Source organism: Anabrus simplex, chromosome 1, assembly GCF_040414725.1.
Source record: "Anabrus simplex isolate iqAnaSimp1 chromosome 1, ASM4041472v1, whole genome shotgun sequence".
Taxonomy (NCBI): domain Eukaryota; kingdom Metazoa; phylum Arthropoda; class Insecta; order Orthoptera; family Tettigoniidae; genus Anabrus; species Anabrus simplex.
Genome location: NC_090265.1, coordinates 498991546 through 499011084, shown reverse-complemented (window position 1 = coordinate 499011084; position 19539 = coordinate 498991546).

The following is a 19539-nucleotide window of genomic DNA, read 5'->3' as shown; positions in this document are numbered from 1 at the left end:
CTCCTCAGCAATTGCTTTACACACATTCTGTAGGCTGTTTACATAGAATTTCAATTTTCTCATTCTTAACTTTTTTGGAGCTTACAAATTTCTCTTTTACCACTATACGGACTTCCCCTCCTGCCGTTCCCATCCTGTCACTCTGATAAACACGCTAGTTCTGTGAAAAAAATCCCCATCATAACACTGTTACGAATAAAACACCATCTGTTTTATTACTCTAATTTAATTCAGGACGACACACACACACAGAGTACTCTAAGGCAGTACACAGTCTTTCATTCCATATGCCATCTTCAGTCCAGTTATTCACTCGACACTGACGCAACAATGATGACAATTCCTTGTTCAGAGTCCAGTGGGACACTAGCAACAACAGGCCCAACCACCGAACCCCAACACACTGAGTCCAACTCTGACTCCAGTTTTGAATCCCACCTTGATTCTAACACTGACTGACTGTCCACGGCTAGCCTCCTTTTTTATAGCTTGGGTGATGCGCCCGGAAATATTCACTATGTGACTAGAGATAGAACATTCTCGTTGCACCTCCCAGAAACTCGTGGGGAAAGCAGTCAAAGAGAAAGGCTTGCTGGGAGCTCCCCGGTTGTGTGATTCACTACGCCCTTCCAGGAAGTACTGAAAGGGCTGGCACATAGCAATATAACTTCTCAGCTAAAATTCAACTCCTATCACAATATCTGGTGTTCTTTTACAGATATGATGTTCTAAATGTTATATTGTATGCTTTGACAGACTGGAAAAAATTATATTGTGCTTATAGATGAACATGATTTAACCCTTAACAATGGACGTACATTTTCAGTGACATCAACATGGACGTGAGGTCACAGAGACCGCATGAAAATTAATGTGACTACGGAAGGGATGGTTAATGAGAGAATTTGCTAGCTGTTTTCATTTGAACAATTACACTTTATTCAACCCAAAACCACAAGAACATTTTCCATTTGTTAATTTGTAGAACCCTCATACCTTCAGATTACAGTTGCAGCAATTTTCGTTACCGTACTCAGAATGCACTGTTCCATTTAAACACATATCCTTTATACTATCAACAAAAATGGACCCTAACTTTATTAAAGATGTTTGATAACCACTGCACTGAAAATTAACCACACATGAGACTGATCTCTTGTTAGGGTGGAAATTGCAAGCACTGAATTTGGCCCTCAATGTTACTCTCACTCAACACATTCAAAGCAGATCTTTCTTGTATACTCCAAGCATACTGGTTTTTCACATCTGTAGCACTTGTAATATGTTTTCCTCTTCTTTGCTGGTGGGCACAAACAACAAGTTATCAAATTTTTCAAGCTGCTCCTCGGCAATGTTGATACGCTCCTCAGGGATACTCATAATTGTAGAGATAGAGCCTCGATTATCTTTTAGGATCCTAGGATTTGATAATCTTCTTATCATGTGTGGCCTAGTGAGTTGAGCAGCAAGTTCTGGTCATTTGGGGGCTCTCACGATAGGACTGATGCAAAATATCCGCATTCACAGCTGCAATATCAACAATACGGAAGAAGACTGCCATTGGCCACCTTCTTGTTCTTCCACCTGTGCAGTAGTTGGCTGACATCTGATCCAAAGTATCTACTCCCGACTTCGTAGAATCATAAAACAGAATCATCTCTTCCTTCCCTGTGTCCGCATCAGTTGCTTTCCCATGGTGCATAGAGGATACTAACAAAACAGCTTTGTTTCTTTTCAGAACGTGTGAAAGAAGAGTTATGTCTTTCGTGAAGCCATACACAGAGGAACCGACCTTTCTCTGCTTGGAAGGCAAGAAGTTAGTTGGAATTTCCTTCTTGTTCTTCCTTACTGTCCTAACATAAGTGAGTCCCCTTTTCCTCAGCTCCTGAACAAGCTCTACTGAGGTGAACCAATTGTCAGCTGTTATATTCCTATTTGTGCCCTGTATTGGTTCCAATAAACAAAGAACTGCCTAAGTTGCTTCAAAAGTTTCCTATCTTCCCTTGAAAGACCTATTCCATCAGTGTCCTTCCCTGCATAAATATATGCATTGTACAAATAACCAATTTTCGCATCGGTTAGGCACATCAATTTCACTCCATATTTCTCAGGCTTGTTTGGAATATACATTCTGAACTTACACCGACCTCTGAAACCAGTTAGCATCTCGTCTACTGTTGCATTTGTGTCAATGGAGTAACATCTTTGAAAGTTCTGAATAAACATATTCAGAAGCTCAGATATGGGTGCAGTAGGATCTGCCTCTCTCCGCTGCATTCTGTCTTCAGGGTTGTCAAAACGCAGGCTGAACAGAAGAATGGAAAACTTCGTACCTGACATCACAACACAAAATATTTCACGGCTGGTACTGTAAGCTGCGAGGACTGAAGTGATGTCCTCTTTGTTAGATTTGAAAACCGCCGAATAAATAAGAAGGCCTAGAAAACCTTTCATTTCAACCACGTCAACATTTTGTAATTCTGGTTGGGTAGACTTTTGGTAATTACTTCTCATTGCACTGAGTTTCACATTTGTCCATCGCACTAGTAAATTCACCATTTCATCACTAAATATCAGTGTCCATGCCGTAACAGGATCCACACTGTTTCCAACTTGAGCTTAAGTTCGCAAACTGGGAAGGTGAATCAGAATATTGTGACAAGGGGTACGCACATTCTGTGGAGGTTCCGCAGACGACCATTTATATCTATTTCTACCATAAAAACACTTAGAATGTGAATCATCAGGCAGTAGCGCGGACCTTTCATCTCCTTCTGTCTCACTATCGGTATTGTGATCACTCTCTATTTCACTATCACCATCGTCCTCATCACTTATGTCTTCTTCAAACCACTCGGTAATTGTTCCTTCGTAATTTACATCACATGTTCAGATACTCATCAATGTACCTGCACGCTGACTCATTGCTGCACACAGCACTATCAGCTGAAGACTGCTTCAAACCATGGATGTGCGGCCACCCAGGCCATTATGAAACTCATCAGCTTCTTATCGCGGCTGCATGGTTATGTATGACATATAAGATAAGTACAGTGGAGAGGTCTTCTTAAAATAGAAAGGTACTGCAAGCAAATATACTGGAAGGACAATAAGCAAGGTGTGGCACGTGTTTATTTTTCCAACGCGGTCATGTTGACCGCACGTCCATATTTAAGGGTTAATTACCCATGTGTTGATTAATATAATCCTTCCCCAGTGAAACTGTGAGGTTAAGGAAAATATGAATATTTGACAAGCTGGACTGATGAGAAGAGAGTTAAATCTGTCAGGCTGAGTGGCTCAAACAATGGAATGCTGGCTTTCTGAGCCTGATTTGGTGGGTTTGATCCTAGCTCAGTCCAGTGGTATTTCAATTTGCTCAAATAGGCCTATACCTGTCAGCAGATTTACTGGCATTTAAAATATCCTCTGTGGGACAAACATTTTGCACCTCATCATCTCCAAAAACTGTTAAAAATAGTTAGTGGCATATAAAACTAGTAACATTATTAGAATTTAATCTATGTGAAAATAGTAGTATATGAAGATGTGGAGTTTCTCCTCATCTTTTTTGTTTTTTTCATGTTTGTCATTGTCTCTCCTTTCTGTTGATGCCAACATCATACAACATGGAATGCTAAATGGATCTTCAAAATTCCAACAACCTGTGCTGGATTTGAACCTGAAGGCTTGGGGTCTGGAGACCGATACTCTACCATTGATCTGATCCACAGAGGGAGCTTAGGTTTAGCTGCAAGGATGTTTAAACTGATCTACATTCTACATCACATATATCATTATGATTTCTAAAATATTTTATTTCCCATTATAATACATTTCTGTACTATTCAAAGTTCATGATCAAAGTAAATATACAAAGGCATAGTTCAACAACCATTCATAACATCAGTACCTATACTTGCTATATAAATGGTTTCCTAGTTACTGAGATATTATGCCTTAAGTGACAAACCTTCTTTCAGAAGCTTTTGAAGGGCTTGAATTCGTGATTCCAAATCAGACATCCCAAGTTTCAAATCTAGAAGACAAAAATATTTCATCATATTCCTGCATTTTCTACAATATTTAATAATATACATAAGAGGCAAATTTCCTCTGAACTCCTTGGCTGAAGATGGTGTAGAGTGCATACATAACGTATAATCACAAAAATTATTAACTTGTTACATACGGACATAATCAGATGGAAAATGCATACAAACAGCTGAAGTTTCAGTACTTTACATATACTAAATAATATACAGAACATATGAGTAAACAGACATTCTCAAAATTGAGCCAGTAAAGAAATTCTAGTGACGAAGGAATTCATAATATTTATCCAGCTGCAAAATCAATCACTACACAGTTCACCTGGATATTATTCATAGTTCTGTTGTTTTATCTTCTACATTTTTTATGCATTGCATTGCTCACATTTGTTTAATTTCATTATCTATGTAGATACTGATAGTAGCTGAAGAGACAAAATGGCTCATGGAGTGTATATTCAAAAAAGTTCCTATAAAAATATCTCAAAAATGAATTTCACATAGGGATATTTCAATTAAAAAAGTCCTGAGCATCTACTTTTTTATGTGGTACCATCTTGCAGTTAACTTTCAAATTTCTTCAAGCTGGCTGTATTAGGACTTCTGAGCAAAAATTATAATGATATTTTACTGAAGCCAAACATTTTCCGGTTTCCTGAGTAATTTCTTAAAAGTCTGTAAGAACATTTTGAGAGGGATTTTCATTTCTTAATTGGATCATATATTGATAATCAAGAATTCAAAGTTAGAGAGCAAGTTTTGCTCATTTCTTCATTTGAACAAACCACACTGACGTTGAATGAACTACTGTAGGAATGTTCTGCAGCAATGTATTTCATGATTACCTTGTCATAGTCGTAAGTCTAGAGGAGATTCCCAGTCTGTCAAGAAATTTAATTCATAATGCTCCCTTGCTTTAAGAAACTACTACAGTTCATATAAATATCACAACATACCATTACAAACTTTTAAAATACATACAAATGCAAATTACTATCTTGTTTCATATAATGGAAATGAAAATCCACAGCCTGTTTCCAGTTTTAACCAGGTCAAGAATGGAATGGAATGAATGAAGCCCTAAACTCAAAAAAAGAAAAGCATTGTAGGTAGTAAAGAAAAATAGAAACAGAATGTACCTGTACAGAATAAAAATTACTGGCACTGACCAGATTTTTTCAAAAAATTATTGAGTATGTCACATGATTATCATAGGGTGCTATCTAGCTGAGGCAATAAAGGTATGTCTGGTTCATCTGGAAGAACATGAATTTCATTCCCTGTCAAGAAGTCAAAATATTTAGTAACATGATTTCCACAACTAGAGAGGTATATCTGAGTTTCTTAAGTCTATACCAGAAATGTATACCAGGTTAATTTCTGGTGTGGGGGGGGAAGTGGCCAGACACATAATTAACCACTCTTATTGCACATAATGTCAACATTACAGATAGTTGAAGCCTTCTATACCTTTCATAGTTTTTACAGAGATGAATATACTTTGATGCATTCCACTGACCACATGTCACCTCATAATCTGCAGGACTTTGGGCTAGGCAGCTGTCACTTGGTAGGCCAAGGCTCCCAAGGCCTGCAGTATTATGGGGTTTGGTTTAGTTTCGTATTTTGCAGTAATGTGAAGTATTTCTGTTATTAGTGTACCAGGCAAGTAGTTTGCAGGCATTTTAGAAAACAGGGAGTGATCAGTGGTGGAGAGTAAATTGGATGAAAACCAATGTGGTTTCAGGCCAGAGAGGAGCTGTCAGGACCAGATATTTGGAATGAATCATGGAATTTAGAAAATGCTGTGTGAGGAAAAAACAGTTATGCTTGTTTTGCAGATCTAGAGAAGGCATATGACAGAATACCTAATGAAAAATTGATGGTCATAATGAGGGATTATGGAATGAGAGATAGGTTATTACAGGGAATCAAAGGCATTTGTGTTGAGTTGGACTACAGTGAGAATTGATAGCAGAATAAGTTGTCGGTTCAAAGTAGTACAGGGGTTAGATAAGGCAGTAATATTTCACCTTTACTGCTTGTGGTTTACATAGATCATTTACTGAAAGGTATAAAATGACAGGGAGGGGTATCACAAGGATGGCAATATACTGGATGTAAATGTAGTAAGCAGTTTGGCCTATCACGACTGGCAGATTGTGCTGATAGCTTACCGGTACAGTGTAATATCTTGAGACTTGGAAAAAGGTATTACAAGTATGATATGAAAATTAGTATAAATATGTCTGTTGAGAAGAAACCTAACAGGAACGGGTGATTCATTTTCAGTACTCAGGATCAATCAATCAATCAGTAATTGTTGATCTGCATTTAGGACTGTCGCCCAGGTAGCAGATTCCCTATTAGTAGTTTGCCTAGTTTTTTCTTTAATGATTTCAAAGAACTTGGAAATTTATCAAACATTTCCCTTGATAAATTATTCCATTCCCTAATTCCTCTTCTTATAAATGAATATTTGCTCCAATATGTCTTCTTGAATTCCAAATTTATCTTCATATTATGATTTATTCCTACCTTTGAAAGCTCCACTCAAGCTTATTCATCTAGTAATGTCATTCCACACAATTTCTCAACCGACAGCTCAGAACATCCCACTTCGTCAAGCAGTTCATCTCCATACTTACAAGTCTTCCCAGCCCAAAGTTGGCAATATTTTTCCAATACTAGTATAAAATGGTAGTATACTAAGTAAAATCAAATTAAGGTGTAGCAAAGCAAACACAGTGAGCTTACAAGGGCAATCAACAGTATTCCGTAAGAAAGAAGTGAGCACTAGGATAAAATTATCTTTATACTGACCTTTTTTCAGACCAACTTTGCTGTTCAAGAGTGAAAACTGGGTGGACACAGGATATCTTATGAATAAGTTGGAAGTAACAGAGATGAAGGTAGTGAGAATAATTGCTGGTGCAAACAAATGGAAAGAATGACAGGAGAGTACTCAAAATGAGGAGATTGAGGCCAAGTTATTAGAATTACTTGCTGGATGAAGCTGTGTATATAAATCAGCTTGGGTGGTGGGAGCATGTAAAGTGAATGGAGAATGGTTTATCTACAAGAATAATGGACTTAACCCATATGGTACCGAGCTTGATAGCTGCAGTCGCTTAAATGCGGCCAGTATCCAGTATTTGCTTGATGATGATGCTTGTTGTTTTAAGGGGCCTAACATCGAAGGTCATCGACCCTATCCAGTATTTGGGAGAGAGTGGGTTCGAACCCCACTGTCGGCAGCCCTGAAGATGGTTTTCCATGGTTTCCCATTTTCACACCAGGCAAATGCTGGAGCTGTACCTTAATTAAGGCCATGGTTGCTTCCTTGACACTTCTAGCCCTTTCCTGTCCCATCGTCGCCATAAGACCTATCTGTGTTGGTGCGACGTAAAGCAACTTGTAAAAAAAAAAATGTATAGTGAGGCTCGCTTCCTGTGACACGGCCAGAGTGAGCACGCTGGTGGGCACGCATCGTGTGAAGTGTGGAAAGTTTTTATTTGGAGATTTGATACTTTCTCTGTATGTTCCGAGAGGTGCTACCATCTGACAGAATTTGTTTCACCTTCATGCATCTAAGCAGTCTCATCTGGGAATCCCCTTGTTATCTGGTACATAGCTGCATAGTGTAAGAACAACTTATGTGGCGCTTGGCTATTGCTGGTGCGGAAAGCTCGGTCAGTGTGCTGCGTGGAGCATAGTGTTGCAAGTCTTGGTGTGAATATTTTCATCTCTCATAAGTAGTTTTGTTGGTATATAAATATATCTTGTGATTTATTGTTTTAATTCTACATGTAGCATTTCCTATTTCTTGTGAACATGTCCAAAAGAATTGTAGATCTTCCGAGTGATGATATATGGTATATTCTCAAACTTGGTGAGGAAGATAGTTGCAGTGATTTTAGTTTAGATAGCAATGGTGGAACTATCCTGCTTTTAGATGCTCCAAACACGAGTGCTTTCATCGGAGTAGGCCTTCTGCCTAGATGCCGCGGGCAGGTACCAAGTTCGAGCTCCACCTAGTGAATGGGATGTAAAGGGATGTAGGAGAGCCTGACTTCCAAACTTTGAAATAAAAGAGAACCGAACGAAATATTTGAGCCTTTCATTGATGATGAACTCTGCGTACTTATTGCAGAACAAACTAATCTGTATGCTTAGCAGTCAATACAAGCTAGTGTAGGAATGGATAAAATGAAAAGAAGTACAGAGAGGGATTGGGTTCCTACTAACAAGGAAGAAATAAAACTTTTATTTGGGATAATTTTTCATCAGGGTAAAATTCAAAATCCAAAGTTATCCTATTATTTTTCACAAAACAGGTTGTTTGCTACACCCGTGTTTGATGAGTACATGTCCGGAAAAAAAAATGTTTTTTTCCTTCTTCTGGAATTTTTACATTTCTCTGATAATGAGGCTTGCATTCAGCAAGTATCCCCAAAACTTTACAAAATGAAGCCAGTTTTAGACGTTCTTGTACAAAATTTAAAACTTTCTATTTGCCAGATGATCGTCTGTCAATTGGCAAAAGTTTACTCCTTTGGATAGGTTGGTTGGGATGGAAAATGTACATTCCAAAGAAGAAAGCTTGTTTCAGGACTGAATCTTTTAAATTATGTGAGGCCAAAACAGGATATGTACGGAATATCCTGTGGTACACAGGCAAGGAAACTGAGCTAGTAAATGAGGATTGTGGGGTAAATATTTCTCAGTATACCAAGACCTCTTGCTTTAGCTGAACCTCTTTCTAAATAAGGGGTACCTCATAGCTCTAGATAATTATTACAGTAGCCCGGGACTCTTCGATCAGCTCAATGAGTTTCAGACAAATGCTGTCGGTACTGTAAAATCCAACAGAAAAATCTTCCGAAGGACATGATGGGGATAAAGATGAAAAAATGGAAGATGGCTTTTGCCTATAAAAACAAGCTCCTGGCCTTGAAGTGGAATGACAAGAGAGATGTCTGCATGGTGAGTAGTATTCATGACACAGAAAAGCACGCTATACTAAACAAGAAAGGAGAAACCAATGAGAAGCTGGTCATATGTATTGAGTACAATAACTCAATGGGACGGGTGGACTTATTGGACCAATGTACCGTGCCATACAGTACAGCAAGGAAAGGAATGAAGAAGTATTACCACAAGATTTTTAGATACTTACTGGACATAACAATGTCAATGCTTTCGTGATATACTAGAAACATGGTGGCAAATTCACTCAGCTGGAGTTTTGTATTCAAATTGTGCAGACACTATTTCAGAGGTATGCGAATGCTACCCCTAATGCAGCCTTGCCAATTCGATCAGTGAGACTTGCTCCCGTTGATTTGTCAACTTGATTCTCAGGAAGACATTTCCCAGATTTCAATCCACCCTCAAAATCAAGACTGCTTGCGAATAAGAGATGCATTGTTTGCATGGCGAAAGACTAGCGGTGGGATACTCAGTAGTGTTGGCTACTGAATGCATGATTCGAAGCAGTGTATCAATTCATTGAAGTGTCCGAGTGAATCGATTCACAGGAATGGCGAGCTCACGGCACATGATTCAGCTTACTCCCAGCGGACAGTGCTGAGTGGCGCACTCACTGGACGTTGACGGGGAGCCGAGCTTCCGCTGCAGCGAGACAGTGAATCATGGCACATCGAAAGAATCGTGAACGAGTGCGGCTCAGTGAGACACAAGGTACACACGGCTCCTTATCGGCTCACTGGACACGCGGAGAGCCGAGCTTCCGCTGCAGCGAGACAGTGAATCATGGCACATCAAAAGAATCGTGAACGAGCGCGGCTCAGTGAGACACATGATACACATGGCTCCTTATCGGCTCACTGGACACACGGAGAGCCGAGCTTCCGCTGCAGCGAGACATACAGTGAGCCATGGCACACCGAAAGAATCGTGAACGAGCACGGCCCAGTGAGACACAAGATACGCACGGCTCCTTATCGGCTCACTGCAGCAAGACATACAGCGAGCCATGCTACACTGAAAGAATCGTATGCTATAATGGACTCTCGAGCTCAGCTCATTTGAAAATAATACCCATTTGCATTCACTGTCCTCTTCTTACAGGGAGTTTTAAATAATAGATGGATTTATTTGCATTAAAAAGGTAGTCACAACATAATTCTGAAGTAGCTAGTAAGTAGGTAGGCTATTAGGTTATACTATTTATTAGTTTAATGAATCTTAGTATTATAACTTAGTTGACATTTGACAATTAAACTCGACTCTAGCCTGCCCTATGACTAAGAGTCATGCTCATAACCTTTCAAAAGTACCTGTTTTATATTGGGAAGAACGGCTCAGTATTCTCTCAGTTCATATGTCACATCGTTGCACAAGACTTCAATCATATGTGGACAGACGCAATAACAGTATGTTGAATCAGAAAACCAGCGGGCTACTGTACATCTCGGGTAGCCTATACAAAATATGACGATTAAAAAATCCTCAGCTGATAGAAAAATACATATTTTCAAAAATGACTGAGCGAGTTGTCGTGCGGTTAATATCGCGTGGCTATGTGCTTGCATTCGGGGGATGGTGGGTTTGAATCCCACCGTCGGCAGCCGTTAAGATGGTTTTCCATAGTTTCCCCATTTTCACACCAGGAAATGCTGGGACTGTACCTTAATTCAGGCCATGGCTGCTACCTTCCTAATCCTAACCTTTCCCACCCTGCGTCGCCGGAAACCTTCGATGTATTAGAGTAACTAGCATTTTTTCTAAGAAAGGAGTTCATAGTATGAAGACCAGATGGAAGCCGCGAGCACTGAATGCTGTTGCTGCTGTCTTACCAGCACATACTACACAGATGCTGTAGGAGCGGTGACCAATGAGCCGTGAATCGGATCACTGTATCGATTCAGTAACGTGAACGAAATCAAATGAATCGATTCAGTAAAATGAATCGAATGTCCCATCACTAATACTCAGTATTGTTGTGTAATATGCAATGTCGCTTTGTGCCCGTCTCCTTGCTTCAGGCTTTACCATACAGCTGAAGTATAAGCATTGCATATATGCCAGTGTGTTTCAGGTTCTATGCTCATAGTGTACACTCGGTGACCGCTGTTCAATCTGGGTGCTGGCAGTTATCAGTGACCATCCTGAAAGTTTTTTCTGTATTTTTCTCTAGTCATTTAAGTGACTTCAACAGCTATCACGAACTATGGAAGTATTCAGAAAACAATGAGTGCTGAGTGAAACTTGTAGAATGGGCAGAACTGAACAATCTTAATTTGGTCTTCAATTCAAAAGAACGTAGGACCTTTTGCTCAGCAACATGGGATAAAGAATCTAATCCTGATTTGTGTTTTGTCAGTTACAATGAGAGGCGATGTCCAGTACACATTAATCACAAAGTAATAGGAAATTTTTCTGACAGTCAACACGAGCCAATAATAATGGAAATTGGTATCAAAATCCCCATTCTACAATCAATACCACTTGGTCGATGAAACTTCAGAAAAGCAAACTGGGGAGTGTTCTCTTCTAAGTTGAATAAATTATTTTAGTGGATTCCTTCAAAGCACTCAATTTAGGAGCAATCAAGATGTTGACAAAGAAGAGTATCCCCAGAGGCCACAGAAAGGAATATATTCCTGGCTGAAGTGTTAAGAGTGATGCCCTCTACAGTACCAACATAATGGTGACCCAGATATTGCTTACGAGCTCCTGTTCAGTATCAACGCCACTCGACGGAAAGGGTGGATTGAACAGTGGAAAATATTGACTTAACTCATTCCAGCAGAAAGGCCTGAGGTCTCCTCCATAAACTTCCAGAAAGCACATCATTATCCTTAAGTTACTCTTGACCAAATAACATCACACACTGTGGCAACTTCTCACGTGTCACTAAATAAGCATGCCACACATATAAGATGATAACTTCAACACTTGAAATCTAGAACATCACAAACAACGTGCTACTCTCAACCATTTACAACATAAGACATCTATATAGCTCTGAAGGATGTTAAACCCAATAAAGCCCCTAGTTGCAATGAAATTCATCCAGAATTTCTGATTCATTTTGGGGCAGAATACCAAAATATGGCTGGCAAAATTTTATACTGACCTTCTGTAAATTGGACAGATTCCACCAGAATTCAAAAGAATGAAAATAATCTCCATTTTAACACATTCACTGATAGACATTTCCTGAGCAACTTCTATGCATAATATTTTCCGGTATGGTGTGCCCTCTGTGGGGTGCACACAGTCAATCAAACACATATACCAGTGATGCCTTACCTCCTTTTCTTTTTTTACATAACAGACGGCAAAACAGCCCTACATCCAAACCCGTCAACATCCACGCATACCCAAGCCCTGTTTATTTTCCTTGGGCCCTCCCCATCCACTGTACCTTGCAATACATACCCATGGCCAGTTGGGAGTAATGATCGGTCTTTGAACGTTAATAGCTCAGCGTAGTAAGCAAAGCAAAAATTGTTAGTGTTATTTCAATTCCTACCCTTTGGAGTAGGTGGGCCGACAGCTGGATGTGCAGCTCTTTGGCTGTGGAAAAGGAAAGAATATTATATAAATTTTTAATTTGAGACTGTATGTTTGTACATATGTGATTGGAAGTTATATTGGTTTTCTACCGCAGGGACCACCGACACCCCCAAGAGGACCCCAGAATGAGCCCACACTACACCCACCATAGTTGTCCCCACTAGCCCCCCTGCTTACTCAAGTAAAATATATACATCTTATACATTATATATAAATAATGTCTTTTGCGCTCAATTAATAACTGCTGATCTGCATTTAGGACAGTCGGCCAGGTGGCAGATTCCCTATCTGTTGTTTCCTAGCCTTTTCTTAAATGACTGCAAAGAAATTGGAAATTTATTGAACATCTCCCTTGCTAAGTTATTCCAATCCCTGACTCTCCTTCCTATAAATGAATATTTGCCCCAATTTGTCCTCTTGAATTCCAACTTTATCTTCATATTGTGATCTTTCCTACTTTTAAACACACCACTCAAACTTATTTGACTACTGATGTCCTTCATATGTATTGAATCAGTGGTCTTATTAGATATTCTTGATATATGATCAACTTCAGTATGGAACAAATATGAGAATTGTAACTTAGTAGCCAACCAGGCAAAATACAAATTGATGATGCCCCTAATAGAGGGTGAAACATGTACCTCATAAGACTCTATAACAAGATTCTTGGTATGTATTGAATAGGTGGTCTTATTAAATATTCTTGTAATATTTTTGATATACATACCACTCACAAGTTGTCCATTTCATGACCGTATCGATGTTTAATCAAGAAGTAAGTATAAATAACCACCTAATCGATATTTTAGTAATGCCTCAGGCAAAATTTAATAAAATTAAAACTTACAGGACATGTTTCGACCACTTAGTGGTCCTCTTCAGCTGTATAAATAAGTTCTTTATTGGTTTCAATTCCTACCCTTTGGAGTAAGTTCTTTATTTATACAGCTGAAGAGGACCACTAAGTGGTCGAAACATGTCCTGTAAGTTTTAATTTTATTCAATTTTGCCTGAGGCATTAATAAAGTATCGATTAGGTGGTTATTTATACTTACTTCTTGATACATACCACTTAGCAAACAGCTCGTCTCCTTTCTCCCAAGTCTTCCCAGCCCAAACTTTGAAACATTTTTGTAATGCTACTCTTTGTCGGAAATCACCCAGAACAAATCGAGCTGCTTTCTTTGGATTTTTTCCCATTCTTGAATCAAGTAATCCTGGTAAGGGTCCCATACACTGGAACCATACTCTATTTCGGGTCTTACCAGAGACTTATATGCCCTCTCCTTTACATCCCTACTAAAACCCTTAAATACCCTCATAACCATGTGAAGAGATCTGTACCCTTTCTTTAAATAATATTTATGTGATTACCCCAATGAAGATCTATTCTTATATTAACACCTTGGTACTTACAATGATCCCCAAAAGGAACTTTCATCCCATCAATGCAGTAATTAAAACTAAGAGGACTTTTTCTATTTGTGAAATTCACAACCTGACTTTTAAACCCATTTATCACCATACCATTGCCTACTGTCCATCTCACAACATTATAGAGGTCATTTTGCAGTTGCTCACAATCTTGTAACTTATTTATTACTCTATACAGAATAACATCATCCACAAAAAGCCTTACCTCTGATTCCACTCCTTTACTCGTATCATTTATATATATATAAGAAAACATAAAGGTCCAATAATACTGCCTTGAGGAATTCCCCTCTTAGTGCACTGGCACTGCCAGTGGCTCCAGTTAGCTTACGCAGTAGCCTCCACGGTATGCACTGGCCATGCGTCTTGGTAGATCTGCTAAGTACCAACTGATGAGCCCAGCCTAGCACATGGGGGAAAAATGCTGGTAACCAGGAATGAGTTAGCTGGAAAATTTATAATGTCCAATAATGGACCATTTATATTGGTAGTATAAATTTACTCATTAGGAACAAATATTTCAGACTAGCAAATGTACCCGTGCTTCGCTACGGTATTCTACATTGTATACGGATATCGACGTAAATACTGTGCGTGCAGTAAATGAGATTGTTTATAAATTGCATGCCTCTTAGTGTTATCCGAGAAACAGCATGGGGAGGTCCCCATACGTTGTTTCCAATGTAAAGTGAGGGTTGCGGAGTTGTGATGATAACGGCAGGCTCACTTGCCTACTGCCATTCACAATCGAGTTGGCAAGTTTACATTATAATTGCAGGCCCCATTGCCTACTGCGCGGTCACAATCGATTTGGGGAGTTTTAGTTACAATGGCAGACCCATTTCCTACTTTCAGACAGATTACAGTTGAGGAGTTTTTATTATAATAGCAGGCAACTTCCCTACCACCAGTCAAAATTGAGTTGTGCAGTTATCATTATAATGACAGGCCCTTTATACTGCTGCCAGCCAGCTTACTGCCAGTCACACAGAATTAGTGAGTTTCCATGAAAATAGCAGGCCACTATGCCTAATGCTAGTTAAATTTTAGATTGGAACATTTGTTTATAATGGCGGGCATCCTGGCATAGAGCCAAACACAATAGGGTAGGGGACTTTCGAACAAAACTGCACGATCCCTTGCCTTCTGCAAGACAAATCGAGAAGTGAATTATTCATTAAAATGGTAGGCTCTCCTTACTAATGCCAGTTACACAGGAGTTGGAGAAGGACCCCATTCCTACTGCCAGCAGTCAAAGTCAGTGTAGGGAGTACTGATTACAATAGCAGACACACACTTTCTCGATCGCTACAAATCGACATCAACGAATATATATAGATGGACATACGAAAGTATATGCATGTTTACAATATTGCAGACCTTCATTTACAGATTAACTGCTGCTAAACGGTACGTCATATTGACAAAGGATTGTACCGTAAGGCGCAGTATTTAGCGATCTAAATGGCTGGTCCTATGATATTTTCTCACATCTCATCTATTCATGGGTCAGATTGAGTCAGAAATGTTGAATACATTGAAATTTGTGTAAGATTATCTTACATTGCATTACTTTTCGGATAATTATGTGACATAGCATTTGGCTCACATATGGGTACTGGGTGGGCCAATGTTCGTGTAGAGTTTGATCATACTATCTTTCCTGTAAGTGATTGAAAGTATGAATTATATAGGTGAAGAGTCCGAATTTACTTGAAATAGAGAAATAGAGACGAATCTAACGTATAAGCGATACAGATACGACAAAAAGTCATAAGACCAAGGTTGAAGATCACTCCTAATTCAACGAAGATTGTGCCATCCGTTATGTGATAGGACTTCCCGTTTATCCCACAAAATACCTCGAAACGAAGGTCTGCACCATCATTAAATTGCTTCCATATTTCGATATTCTTCGGGGATAAAAAATGAAAAAATTAAAGACCTGTGAAGTTTTTCGTTCGTTACAGGCTGAAACGTATAATTTTGCCAAATTTCAATTTTCTTGCTTGTCTGGCAGGTTATGCTGCAATCTGGATTTTGGGTGAGGGGGTAAAAATTATGACTTTCAGGAAATTAAACCAAAAAATATGCAGACGATCATTATTACCCTTCAAACGGGTATCTGTATTAAAATTTCACCAAAATAGTCAATGTACAGGCACACACACTCGTTACAATTTTATTTATATAGATAAATAAGGAATTTGCTCCATGTACAACATATTTTGGCTACATCCGCTGGACTTAACCTGCAAAACCAACCGTTCATGATATCTCACTTATTAATCCTCCTGTCGAAAAATTCATATGAGAACAAAAGTTTTAGAAATGGAATTCCATTAAGGATTGTAGATTTTGATTAATTTTGGATGTGCATATTTTGAGGAAGTGCAAAAATCATGGTTCCAGTTTCGGATAAACCCCCAGTAAATTTAGGTATTCAGAAATAATATTGGCCCATAAAACCTACACAAGGACAGGTGGATTCTAAATATCAAGTTTGGTAGAAATATATTCAGTAGTTTTCAAGTTATAAAAACTCATACAATCAAACCGACAAACAGACACCGAAGCTAAGAAATATGCAGATGGTCATTATTACAACTGAAACGGATAACTGTACGGAAATTCTGCCAAAACAGCCAATGTATAGACAGACTGTCATTGCGATTATATTTATATAAATGACAGAGAAGCATGGGCACATTTGAAAGTGCAAACCTTCATTTCGAGATTTACTGCTCCTAAACGGTACCAACAAACGGTTTTCACCCTTAGACGTCACTTTATTGCTCTACATGTTTGGTGTTAAAACATTTTCTCGTATCTCACATATTTATGGGTTCGATTGAGTTACGATATTTGAATGGGGTGAAATTTGGGTACATTTTCATCATTTTACATTATTTTTCACATACTTATGTGGAAGCTAGAATCATGAAATTGGGTTCGCACATAGCCATTGGTCGTGTCAATGTGCGTGCCAAATTCGATGACTCTGCCTTTCTTATAAGTGTGTCAAACTAAGTAATACACGTGTAAAAAGCACAAAATTTATGAACCATCGAAATATACAGCCAAATCTACCCTATAAGGGAGAGAGAGAGAGAGAGAGAGAGAGATACGACAAAATATCACAGGACCAAAGTTGTAGATCACTCGAAATTTAACGGAGATCATGCCATCCGTTTTGTGATAGGACTTACCGTTTAGCCGCGAAATACCTCGAAATGAAGGTCTGCACCATCATTAAATTGCCTATATTTCAATATTATTCGGCATAAAAAGTGAAATATTTGAAGATCTTGGAAGTTTTCCGTAGGTTACCGGCTAAAACGTATAAATTTGCTTAATTTCAATTTTTCAGCTCGTGTGGCAGATTGTGAGGCAATCTTGATTTTGGGTGAGGGGGGGTTAAATTTAGGATTTCCAGGGAACTATAGCTAAAAAATATGCAGGTGGTCATTATTACCCCTTAAACGGAAAGCTGTACGAAAATTTCGCCAAAATAGTTAATACACCGACACACGGTCGTTACGATATGATTTATCTGGATAGATAAGGAATCTGCTCCACGTATAACACCTTTTGGGATATGTCCGCTAGACTTAGCCTGAATACCGACCTTTCATGTTATCTCCCTTATTAATCCTCCCGCTGAAAAATGCACATGAGAAAAATAAATTAGAATTGGATTTCCAAACAGTTTGATTGATTTCCAGTCAGGTTGGTCTTGTAATTTATATATTGTGGGAGAGTAAAAATCACCATTTCGGTCCCCTATAAAACCCCAGTCCATTCCGGGAATTTGAAATGGTATAAACCTTAAAACCTACCCATGGAGGGGTGGATGCTAAATATAAAGTTTAGTTTAAATATCTCAGTGGTTTTAAATTTGTAAGAGATACACTTTACGCGCACCCGCTCTTGCATTAAGTCCGGTGGAACTTGTACCGAAAAACGGTCCGTTAATGATATCTCCGTTATTAATCCTGGTATAGAAATGATGCACATGAGAAAAAAAGGTTTAGAAATTAATTTCCATTAAGGCAGGTAGATTTCCATTAAGTTTGGTTGTGTATATTTTGAGGGAGTGCAAAATCACGGTTTCGGTTTCGTATAAACCCCCAATTAGTTCAGGGATTTAGAAAAATTATTTGCCCTAAAACCTACCCAAGGACAGGTGGATTCTAAATATGAAGTTTGGTGGAAATATATCCGGTAGTTTTCAAGTTATAGAAAGACAAACAGACCAACAGACAAACAAACAAACTAACTAACTAACTAACAGACACCAAGGAAACCTACCCTTGGACAGATGGATGCTATATATAAAGTTTGGTTCAAATATCTTCAGTAGTTTTCAAGTTGTAAGAAATACGCTTTACATGCACCCGCTCTTGCGTTAAGTCCGCTGGGATTTGTACCGAAAAACGGTCCGTTAATGATATCTCCCTTATTAAATCCTGTTATCGAAGTGATGCACACTTGAAAAAAAAGGTTTAGAAATTAATTTTCATTAAGGCACGTAGATTTCCATTATGTTCGGTTGTGTATACTTTGAGGGAGTGCAAAATCATGGTTTCGGTTTCGTAAAAATTCCCACTCATTTCAGGGATTTAGAAACGATGTTTGCACTAAAACCTACCCAAGGACAGGTGGATTCTAAATATGAAGTTTGGTGGAAATATATCCAGTAGTTTTCAAGTTATAGAAGGACAAACAGACAGACACCAAAGCTAAAAATGATGCAGATGGTCATTATTACACCTGAAACGGATAACTGTACGGAAATTTCACCAAAATAATCAATGTACAGACACACGGTCGTTACGATTTTATTTATATAGATTCCCTATGGGAATCAACATCTATATCATCTGATGGCCAAGCAGGCATCAATTTTTGATAAAGAGACAAAGTCTCTCATAGTGCATTGGATCTGCCGGTGGCTCCAATTAGACTTCGCAGTGGCCTCCACGGTTTGCACTGGCCATGTGTCTTGGTAGGTGTGCTAGGTACCAACTGATGAGCCCAGCCTAGCACACGGGGGTGAAATGCTGGCAACCAGGAATGAGTTAGCTGGAAAATTTATTATGTCCAATAACAGACCATTTATATTGGTATTATAAGTGGTATGTTCCGAGCTGTCAGCGGAGAGATGGCGTGGAATGATATTATTAGACGAATAAGTTTGAGTGGTGTCTTTAAAAGTAGGAAAGATCACAATATGAAGGTAGAGTTGGAATTCAAGAGGACAAATTGGGGCAAATATTCATTTATAGGAAGGGGAGTTTGGGATTGGAAAATCTTACCAAGGGAGATGTTCAATAAATTTTCAATCTCATTGTAATCATTTAAAAAAAGGCTAGGAAAACAACAAATGGGGAATCTGCCACCTGGGCGACTGCCCTAAATGCAGATCAGTATTGATTGATTGATTGATTGATTGATTGATTGATTGATTGATTGATTGATTGATTGATTGATCGATCGATTG